Source organism: Gymnodraco acuticeps, unplaced genomic scaffold, assembly GCF_902827175.1.
Source record: "Gymnodraco acuticeps unplaced genomic scaffold, fGymAcu1.1, whole genome shotgun sequence".
NCBI lineage: Eukaryota > Metazoa > Chordata > Actinopteri > Perciformes > Bathydraconidae > Gymnodraco > Gymnodraco acuticeps.
This window is the reverse complement of record NW_022990557.1, coordinates 40,926-52,871: the sequence shown is the minus strand read 5'-3', so window position 1 is coordinate 52,871 and position 11,946 is coordinate 40,926. Positions and strand designations below refer to the sequence as shown.

At 42.5% G+C, this 11,946-nt stretch overlaps 1 long non-coding RNA gene across 1 annotated transcript; it reads right to left on the bottom strand.

The window, feature by feature from the left end:
* Positions 1-858: 858 nt before the first annotated feature.
* On the bottom strand, positions 859-1,692 carry LOC117553474. Its single transcript, XR_004570150.1, has 2 exons — positions 1,348-1,692; positions 859-1,106 (listed from the first exon to the last, which is right to left on the bottom strand). It is a non-coding gene; the product is annotated as an uncharacterized LOC117553474 (long non-coding RNA).
* Positions 1,693-11,946: the final 10,254 nt, after the last annotated feature.

Sequence of the window (11,946 nt, the reverse complement as noted above, 5' to 3'; positions counted from 1 at the left end):
CAGGAGAGGACTCTTTAAAGTAGAGACACTACATACTGATATACACCTGAACATCAGCAGGAGAGGACTTTTTTAAGTAGACACTACATACATTTTATCGGATCATTCACTTGGTCCATTAGTTCTGAAGAGAAGTGAGAGACCTCAGTTGAAAATAAATGTGGCTCCCGATAAATCGCCCTAATCAATTAAAATGAAAATAATCTCAACTGGGGAAAGCTGACTGCAATGCAGGTGAAGACTACAACGCCCATGATCCCACGTTACCTCAAAACGTCACCAAACTCTGTCTTTTTTATTACAGTCATTGAAAGACCCAGAGTGGCAAAACTTTACAAATATAGATTTTTTGGTATACTGGTTGATATTTTTTGGTATACTGGTTGATATTTTTACTACACTACACATATTAAGGCCCACTTCAACTTAAGTTGAATAATGAGCAGCAGCTACTGTATAAACTCACATTATTTGAAACACATGCTTTGTATGGGAATGACGTTAAAATGCATTGTCTCAAATAAAATAAAATAAATATATCCAGCCTTCCTTATAAAACTCTTATCTCCAGACTTTAAAAAAAAATGTCATGCTTTTCCGGTTATTACCCGTCCCCTTTTGTGGTATGAAGGATGATTAGGACAATTCTGGAGAAATGTTTCAGAATTAGATTTTTTCTGTGTCCTTTCTTTTAATAGATATTTAATGATTATAGCTTACTGCTGTTGATGTTAAATGGCACCATTGATTTCCTTTGTCTCAATTATGAAAGTTCTCATAATAGAATACATGAAGCTGCAGAGAGAGGATGGATATTCTTACCTCTACTTTGTGATTAGATGAAAATACAAAATTGAATTCAAATAGTAAAACACATTGTTTATTTAATTTACTGAGGTTTTAACCATTATTTACAACATGTGTACATAAGCAGTGGAATAATAGGATATCTCTAGGTCATTAAACTGTCTTAAATTCTGTTTAAATATATTTATACAAAAAATAGGCTATAGAAAATGTTTAATTGTGTATTTCAGCAGAGCGGGGGGTCACAGAGCTGCTGGACCTGGAGGTGCTGACCTGGGGTCAGTAGGACATCATCTGGGCTGGTTTAGGGGAGGAAGGAGAATATAAACTATTATAGTCACAGCTAATAATATTAGAAAACTAATATTGTTTAGAATCAATCTATACAACATGCTGTTGTTCATTTAAAAAACATATCGTTTTATTAGTACAGAACAATTAAGACTTATTTTAAATATGAAATATGATTAAATCACATCAGATAATGTACTTGTTAACTTACTAATGTAACATTACTGGGGGCTAAAGGAACAGCTTTACCTGGCCATGGTTATCTTTATTTCATCGCCGACGGTGATCTCCAAAAAATGGTTAAAGTAAAAAAGTAAAGTTTCTGGATCATTTTCAGCTGAGTTAGCTTGTTAGCTCATATGCTATCAGGCTGCTGGAGCAGCGCAACAGAACAGCGCGTATCATGTGACGTAAACAGGCAGTGCTCCGTAGGCTGGACCGTCTCATTTCCTAGGCCGCTCGGTCTGCATCCTTCGTGGACCGCGTAGGCTGCGTCCTCCGAATAATGCAGTCTCTGAATTAAGACACGGGGGGTGTTCCTCAATGTCGAGGAACCAATTCAATTCAAGGAACCAATTCCTTGGTAGGACCTGTCTTCCGAGTCAGGTCCTTCAGAAGCTAGCAGAGGTGTGGACTCGAGTCACATGACTTGGACTCGAGTCAGACTCGAGTCACACATTTTATGACTTGAGACTCGACTTGACAACATCACAAAAGACTTGCGACTCGACTTGGACTTGAACACCAATGACTCGGGACTTGACTTGGACTTGAGCCTTCTGACTTGAGGTGACTTGCTACTTTAATTCAGAGGTCTCCAACACGCCGATCGCGAGCTGCCGTTAGAAGAGCAGACTCCCGTCGGGGAAAGCAGAATCTTCAGCCGCTCCTACTCTTGCTGGGAATCCTTGCAGGCAGGGGCGGGTCTTTATTTAGCTGGGCCACCATGCGGCCAATCATATGCGAGGACACACTAGGATCATACCATTATGTGAAAGAAGGGTGGGGGCACAGCATGTGCAGAGCGACGGGGAGACGGGGAGCCGGATTTAAATGCAAGCGCGTCGGAAAAAGTCAAGAAATGAGCGAAAACCGAAAAAAGAAGCAGCATCTGGCTGCTTTTCAATGATATTGGAGAAAGCAAAGCTGAGTGCAGGATTTGTAAAATGAAAATAACCTTCAGAGCAGGGTAAACACTCAGGATTTATTGTCAGAGGTGGGAGAAGTTCAGACAATTAAACAAAGTTACAATCAGGGTTCCCGCGGGGTCTTAACAAGTCTTAAAAAGTCTTAAATTTGATAATCAGAATTTAAGGCCTTAAAAAGGTCTTAAATATGATTCAGAAGGTCTTAAAAATTATCGGATTTGAAAGGTACTTCTGTGTTGCGATAGCGTCTAAATGTGTTTTGGGGGAAATGTCCGGGCTGCAAAGTAACCAGTACGGTAATAGCCTTTCAGTTCCCCCCAACAATTTGTATTGAATTAAATCAACATGGAACCAGTAATCACTAACTTTGTTTCCCCCGGCCCCTTATTGGAGAACACCCAGCTAGTAACCTAGCAACCAAGCTTCAGCTCATGTAGCCTATCTTCGAATCTACTTACAAATAAATATGGGGAAGTGTAAGTTCAACCGTATTTGGTTGGAAAACATCTAATGTAGTGCTTGGTTGAAACCAGTGGAGGGAACGTGTTTGAAGCCCGCTGCACCTTTTGCAAAATAAATTAGTGTTTGTTTTGCTAATGTAGCGTTAGCTAGTGCAGCGTTAGCTAGTGGAGCGTTAGCTAGTGCAGCAGCAGCTAATGTAGCGTTAGCTAGTGCAGCAGCAGCTAGTGCAGCGTTAGCTAGTGGAGTGTTAGCTAGTGCAGCAGCTCCCGCAACAACACCGGGGGACCTCCGGGCGAAGTTTGGGTCTACGTCAACCCTAAAAGCGGAGGTGCTGTAGACGCTAAATACCGTAGCTAAACACCAATCATACAACAGCAACGATGAAATAGTGTAGCCAAGGCAGCAGAGCTCTGAATATAGCTCTTGTCACTCTCTCTCAGACACACACACACACACACACACACACACACACACACACACACACACACACACACACACACACACACACACACACACACACACACACACACACACACACACACACACACACACACACACACACACACACACACACTAGGGCTGCTCGATTATGGCAATAATCAAGATTATGTTGGTCAATAATTAATATCACGATTATTAAATATGATTATTCATTGACTTTGAAAACATCCATTTATTGAACTTTAAAACAGATAATAATTTGAACAGTATATTTTTAACTGTTGATTACCCTGAACGTATAATTCAACTGAAAAACCAATACAAAAATTAATTAAATAAATGATACATTACTAAAAAAATCATTAGATCAAATATGTTGTGGTGCACTGTCACAACCTAGCAAAGCAAAAATAATCGTTTTTTCCGATTATGTTGTTTTCGTAATTGTGGCAGGCCAAAATCGTAATTGCGATTAAAATATGATTAATTGCACAGCCCTAACACACACACACACACTCAAGCGCACACACATACACACTTTTTGTCTAACACGCTAACACAGTTCTGTACTGTTACGCTGTTGTGTTCAGTCATTGTTCTTATGTTGAACATGAATACATTTACTTTGTAAGTGATTATGGGACGTATTTCTTCTTTATATACATTTTCCTTCATACTTTATTGCCGTGAAATAGGTCTTAAATTCTATTCAAAGTGGTCTTAAAAAGGTGTTAAAAAGTCTTACATTTGAGTTGGCGAAACCTGCAGGAACCCTGTACAATAAAAAGTCCTGCATTCAAAATGTTACAAGTAAAAGTACAAAAGTATTAGCATCAATATATACTTAAGGTACCACCTGCAGAGGGATCTAGATGCAGGTGTTATTTTCCCCATAGAGACCGCCTCGCTGCACATTATCCCTTGCATAAAGATAGATTGTGGGTCCCTTATAACATGTTGTACACAGTGGAAATAAACATTCTGGTTACCTCAACATCAGGGATCTTATACATTAAACTCCTTCTGAATCAAACCGTCACGGTAGCCTTACCTTACTGATCCCTCTTAAATTAGAAAAACACACGTTACTTTACCAGCAGAGAGAAAATGGATTATTAAATTATTAATGTGACTAATAAAGAGCAATTTGATTATTAAGTATTATTCTGTTGATCGATGTCATTACATTTGGTGAAAAACACATAATGACTTGTTTATGACTCGTTTTGTCAAAGTTTGGGACTTGGACTTGACTTGAACTTGCCCATCCTGACTTGAGACTTGACTTGGACTTGCAAAACAATGACTTGAGACTTGACTCGGACTTGAGCGCAAAGACTTGAGACTTGACTCGGACTTGCAAAACAATGACTTGGTCCCACCTCTGGAAGCTAGGCAAGACTCCTTCCTGGCATTCGGAAAACGAAGAGTGGAACAGGCGTCATATGAGAGACCCCGCCTTAAATTGAGTGCGATTTGTTTGAAGGCTCATAACTGATTTGCAAAGATCGAAGATACTTGAGTAACTGTATTTGGTAAAATGATCATCTCTCCAGGACAGAACCACTAAAGTAACATAAAACGTTCTCCTTCTGTTTGCAGCCTTGAAAAAGTCCTGGAGGATAAGCAGCCATAATAAAATCATAAAATCACCATCACCAATAAATAATAAAATGTGTATTATTCATATCATACTTGATGTCTGCAAACCTTTTTTACACATATTGGTGCCCATTGTAGCATAAACCACAAATATCAACAAAAGAGACAAAGTCAAAACAAGGTTCATTTTAATTATTTATTTAGGTGCAAAACGTTCGAAGGTCTCATTCATTACATTGAAACCTTCAAACCTCATTCATTACATTGAAACCTTCAAACCCCATTCATTACATTGAAACCTTCAAACCTCATTCATTACATTGAAACCTTCAAACCTCATTCATTACATTGAAACCTTCAAACCTAATAGTCCGCATCTCACATGTATAAACTCAAATGTAAATGTTCCTTCCCATTGAATCAGCAATCAGAAATGATGCAAATCAAATCAACTTTCAATCAGTCTTTGAGCTCCTTGAGTTGAAAAGGCAAACAGAAAACCTGCACAGAACACGGCACTGAATCATTCAAGGTCAGGCTGAACAGCAGGGGCGGACTGGCCATCTGTAGAATCTGGAGAACCACAGAACGGCCGGTCGTCAAGGGCCGTTGACGGCCGGCCGGCCCTTTAAAAAAAAAATTGTTTAACGGCATAATTTAAGTTGCGCTGACGGGCGACAGCGGTCGCTAATGCAGTTGTGTGGTTCTTATCTGTCAACAACACACGAAGAAGAAAAAAGACCGGCCACACGAAGAGAAGGGATTAGACGCCGCGGCAGACAGGAAGAATAAAAAAACATGGATACAAATCAAAGAAAACGAAAAGAAAAAGGTGGGGCCGAGAAGGCGAGAACAAAAAAGATGAAGTCACTCGCAGGTGAAGCATATACATGTCGCAAATTGACAGACCTTTTTGGCAGCAGCGCTGCTACGAGTATTATCAGCAGCAGCTTAGAACAAGTGCAAGATGATGAAGAGAATGATGAGGGCGTGAGTTCAGATATACAGCCAGCCTCCTGCGTTCATGATGAGGGACAGAGTTGAGCTGCTGGAAGAAACAGCTCAACTGGCACACGTGCAGGGCAAGAGCAAGAGGTGGGTGAGAATTATCCCTTGAACTCAGTGGCGTTTTCTCCTGGAGGCCAAGGGAAGCTTCCCCTGTTTTTTTGGATTGTAGTTATAATTTTAATAAATACATAAAAACACTTCGTTTAGTTTCGGTAATTATTCCGCCGGCCCATCTCTCCCCCATTCTTATTGAGTATTTTACAAAGAGTGAAACAGCGCCCCTCTAGATGTTATGGTGAAACAGTAGATTGCACTCTGTTGCGAGAGGAGGCTAGCCGAAATTGGCTTCCCTTGGTGAAAATAATTGAGGGATTGACCAATCAGATGATGCACGTCATGCCTCACAATCCAATCAAATCGCATCAACTTCAGTTCGTACTGTAACTGTCATCACTGCCCTTAAAAAGTAGCAAGCAACTGAAGCAAGTGCAATTATGGAGGGTGGAGATTTGGAGTATTTCATCAAAAATAATTTTACTAAACTTCCGCTACAGGCAGTGCTTGAATTGGAATGAAAAAGGTGCCAGTACTCTAAAATCAGCAACTTTTTCAAGTCAATTTTATATATACAGCCCACAAACAAGAATTTGGCTACTATAATGCTGGTGGGTTTGTCTCTTTACTACTGTATATTTTAGAAAGGTTCACTGTACTTAACATTTTTTATGATAGGCAGCGGATATGGCTAAGCTCAGTAAGGTCAATATTAACTGAAAATATAGCAATCAAAGTCTAGATCTTCTGCTGAAGACACATGAAGCAGAGACCTTTCAGGTGAGAGCCCCTCTGGTGGTGTTCAACATTAATGACAAGGAAACAAAGCTCTGGTCAGAAGCATTTTTTATAAAAAGCTTTAACAAAATTAAGTATTTCTGTACATTTTGAATGCAATCTAACTTTCCAACTCAGAAAACGAAAAAGTGCCAAAAGTCTTCTCACATGGCTGAGCTGCTTTGCAATATACTTCACCACTGAAGAATACAAATATGTATAAAGTAAACTATGATGCAATCTAACTTTCCAACTCAGAAAAATGATAAAGAGCATGAACAAAGAACATGTAAAAACAAATGCAAAATTTGCACAATCTAAAATGAGAAACTGTAACTGCAAGTAACAAAGTCTGAGCCATGGTAAAGAGTTACATTGAACACCAAGCTGATCAGATAACTCCCTGGTTGGTCTGAAGTCCTTCTATCTCCAGGATCTGTAAAAATCGGCACATTATGCCAAAAGTCTTCTCACTGGGTGAGCTGCTTTGCAATATACTTCACATTGTTAGAAAAGGCTCCAGAAGGCCTTGGGGACATCAGTATCAGGGGCTGGAGCTGGACAGGCTCTTTCATCAGCACTTCTCCTTCCCTTTGCCAGCCAGGACCTCACATACTGTTCCGGATTGAACTGTCCTAGTGATGGTCCATTACATTTAATGAAAACCAGGCTGGACAGTCGGCTGACAGAGAGAGCATTCCTTTTTGCAGTAAGGATATCGTTCATGCAGCTGAATGCCCGCTCACACTCACTAGTGGAGACAGCGATGGTTCGGACTGCTTTCAGTAGAGGCTCCATGGCAGCAGGTGTACGGGATGCCCTGGTTTCCTTGTATTCGCGAAAGCCCTGAACAGTCTCTCTTCTGTCCACTTTCAGCACTTCGCACAAACGTAGCACCTCTACGTCCCCATACTGTACGTCTAACTCCTCTTCAGGCCAACTTCCAGGATGGATAACTTTCATGTCCTGGATTAGCTGATTGTCCCGGGCCTCCCGGCCATGTAATGGGATTTCTCTTGTGCTGACATGAGAGGAGGTTGTGGAAGTCATTCTGTGTCTCAGATTCTCTACCATACTGCGGAAAAACTGACCTGCATGAATCTGTACAAGCCTGCCATTCTCACGCAGGGCAACACCCTTGAAGGACTTCTCAGCTAGAGCTGTATGAACTGTAGTCATGTGTGGGCCAGGCATGGTGACCATGGATTCAAAAACTCGTATTTCTCGAGTTAAGAGCCTATCTGCTGTAGGCAGTGTCATCTCTCTTTTTTGGAGTTGCCGAGAGAGGTCGCTGAGCTCTGTGAGCGCATCGTACATCAGTCCCAGATTGCTGACAAACGTTGCAGATGTGAGCACATCATCCAGGCCCTTGTACTTTGCTCTGTCTCTGGAATCCCTGCTCGTGTCGTTTGCAGCATTTGTGAAGTGATCATGAAGCACTCGGTAGTTTTCCCAGACTGCTCTGACGCTCCTTTCACTTGAAGCCACCCAGCGGATGGACAAAACACGCCCTATCACCAGGAGACGCTGTCCGACTGCTTGCGCACACTGCGCTAACTGCCTCTGATTTTTGGGGGAGGCATGGAACAAGGAATAGAGTTTGTCAAAAAAGATCTGGAAATGATTGAGCCCTGAGACCTCCTTGACCACATCCCCAACTGCCAGCTCTAGACGATGATTGGAGCAGTGCCACACAAACAGGCTTGGGAATTTACTACACAACTGGGTAGCAACGCCTGTTCTCTTCCCTAGCATGACTGAAGCCCCATCACATGCAAAAGAAACGAAACACTGACCTAAAAAGTCCTCGTTAAAATCTCTTCCAAGACACTCCATTAACGCCTTTGTGATGTCATCAGCCGTTGTTCCATCCAACTCGATCAGCTCCCAAAAAAACGTTTCGGGCTCAGCATCAGCTAATGCTGAGCGTAGACACACAACAAGCAACGTTTTACCACTAATAGTGGTAGATTCATCGACCAAAACACAGAGTTTTCTTTGGTTTTCTGTAATGTCTTTTGCCATTTTTTTCTTCAGCTCATGAGCTATGTGGTCGATGATTTCGCCACAGGTTTTATTGGAGTGCAAAACCCTGCCCACGTTCAGCCCATTCAGTTTCTGTACATTCAAATCAATTGGCATGTCTGTGAATGGCCGGCTATGTTTGCCAATTTTATATGCCGTTCGAAAAACTCTGATAGTGGTGTCTAATTCAGATGTATGCATAGACTGCACTTGATGTTGAATAGTTTCACGTGAAGCAGATGTAAGGATGTCAGCAGCTTTTACATGGGCTTGTGATTCTTTATGTTCTTTGATTTTTTTTCTCAGGCTAGCTTGTTGTTTGCCCTTGTCAACACCGAAATGAGACACTGCACACTCACCCCATTCAGTTGACAGTTTCAGTCCTTGTCCAGTGTGTATTCCCAAAGATTTGACATCTCTGCATATCCGACATCCTAGCTTCTTATCTTTAAGAAGGAGCCATGCATTGGTCTTGCAAAAATATTGCACCTGGTCCGTTGTCCAGCAGTCAGGTGCATCGCTTTGCCCGGTGTTGGTGGTGGCAGTTGCGCCAGCAGCAGCCTACGTTAGAGGCTCTGGAGGAGGCGGCGGAGCTAGTGCTAATGCTAATGCACTAGAACTTGGAGCAGGAGGATCAACCAAAGAAAGCTCCCCATCAGACACAATTTCCAACACAGGCACAGCATTCTCTGTATTTGAAGTTTCTTCCGGCGACAACCGCTGTCTTTTTGCACTTTTATTAATCCATGCTAACATTTTAGAAATGCTAATTTGTGACGTGACTTGCTTTCCTTCTCTCGGGGGCGTGCCTGCTCTGTTCTATCACTCTACATAGCCACCCACTGGGTGGGAGTTGCCACTGCATAAACACAACACACGTGCATCTAGGTATGTAAATTGTAAAGCATTAAAACATGGTTTTACTAACAGTTTTCAGTATGTTGTTACTTCGGCATTATTATTATTATTATTATTATTTTGAAACGTGTATTACTATTAAATCACGGTCAAATAGGTTAATTTTGACATAGTCGTTTCCACCACAGTATTTACATGGAGAAGATAAGCCCCGCCCCCTCTCCAGCACGTTCTGTTTGAATGACAGGAGTAAACAGCTGACAGCCGCTGTGAAACTCCAGCGGTTAGAGCGATGAGAATGTCCGTTCGGCACCTCATGACGCATCTACTGAGTACCGGGCGGCTGTATATATATATATATGGATGTATAATAAGAACGGCGGGAGAGTGTTGAGTACTGGCACGGTGCATGAGTACCGGAGTACCGTCAGCATGTCGGTACTGAGCAAGAAGTGCCGGTACTCCATGGGTCAGAACCAGATGTGCCGGTACTGCGTACCGGTGAGTACCGGCCCAATTCCAGCACTGGCTACAGGAAGCAGCTCAAAATGAAATCTGATGACAGGCCAATGCCCAAACTGGAGCTGTGCACAGAGAGGGAAAAAGGAGCGAGTCGGACGTAAAACTTTAAACAATAAACAGCGGATTTCTAACATTTGACATTTCATGTGGCCGGACTGGGTCAGTTTCCAGGGCTGAATTTTAGTCCCAGTCCACCCCTGCTGAACAGCATACGGCCTGTCAGGGAGGGTCTTTCAGTTCCTTGAGTTTGTCCGTTAGCTGTCTCTCCAAAGTCTCCAGATGTCTTTCCTTTTCCTTAGCAGCTCTTCCAAGGCCATTGGGCTTGGAGATGAAGCTGAGTTTTCTTTTTATGCAACTGTGTACTTCTACTCCACTACAGTTCAGAGGTACATGGTGTACTTTGACTCCACTACATGTATTTTTTTAGTACCTTTAGTTACTTCACATATCTGGATGAATGATGTGAGATATAATCAAGTGTTAAATCAGACTTTAGTTCCACCTGGAGTAGATTCACAAGCTACCGTTGGACTCGGGAGGGCTGATAATTTATTCAGACCTACTAATTGACCTAACAGAAGTAATTGAGTCCATGTAAGTTTACTGCTTGGCTCAGATCCACCAACGTCAGCAAGATCTCACCTCTATTAACTCCTGAAGAACCAGGTTCAATGAACTGCTGTTTCAATTCAGACGACCCGCTAAATCTGTTTAAGCGATCCCGAAGGATTTTGATATCAGTAATGAGATGTGGCCCTACCTAAGTGTGAGTGTGGCAGTGTGCAATCTTACTTTTAAGCAGGAGAGGAGAGCGCAGATTTATTTTAAGTTGTCCCAGTCCAAAAGGTGGGATCAGTTTATTTGAAGAAAAATGGTCCACATGTATACAGGGTTTTTATCTTCTCTCATTACAACATTACAATCATACTAAATGTATATCATGCTGGGGTCATTTTCTAATCTAAAACCTTAATTCATAGTTTAGACATTAAAGTCTTCCGACAAAATCCAAAGGAATTTCCTCACAGATCTCCGGGGTTAACATCCACACCCTATGGCCTGACACATTAAGAGGCAGTTCCTCTGAATGATCTGTTAGAATTCTAGTTTTAAACGTTCATCCAACCATTCACTCAGCATTCAATACACAGAGATTTAAGCAATAGTTACAAAGTTGGAGAGAACCTTATCGAGGCGAAAACCCAGCTCTCCAGGGAGAGTGCTTTACAGGGAGAGAGTATACCAGGGGAACCCCCACTTCTCTCTTCGCTCCGCCTGTGCTTATATAACTAGGGTTATATCTCTCACAGGCTCCGCCCTCTACTGGACTCTATGGGTACTACCTTATCATGCAAGCATTCACCTACTGAGATTTCTATAGACGTAGCCGGCCCTGGGGCGGGCCTACCTGAATGCGTGTGCATCTCACTTCTGTATAAAAGGAGGCCCCGCCTCCTGATCATCATCCTTTACTCTTCAGTGAGCGGAGGTGATAGCCCTGAGTCCGTATTTTTTGAGAGAAAGGAAGAAAGAGAAAGAAAGAAAATGAGTATTTTGAGTATATTCGCAAGGCCGAATAAGTAGCTTGGTCCACGGGCCTTGCTCCAGGCCCGGTTCCCCCGGGGACCGGTGCTCGGTGGCTTCACATGATATAGGGTCGACCCTACTTCATCACAAGCCGCCGCCGCTGCCTGCCTTGTGATGTCCCTGGGATATCACGCCGCATGGCACTTTCCAAAGAGAACCGTGTTGATCTCCTGGGAGCCCCCGTCTTTACGGAAGGGCTCTTTGGATCGATCTCCTTGCTCACGGGATAAGGAGTAATCGCAGCGTGGCTGATTCTTGCCCATCCCCAGAGGAAGAAACACTGTCCTACACTCCCCCAGAGTGCTGTCAAAGCACTGTGCGGGTTCAAGAGACGCTATTGCCGGCGTGCTGTTGTCAGAAAACA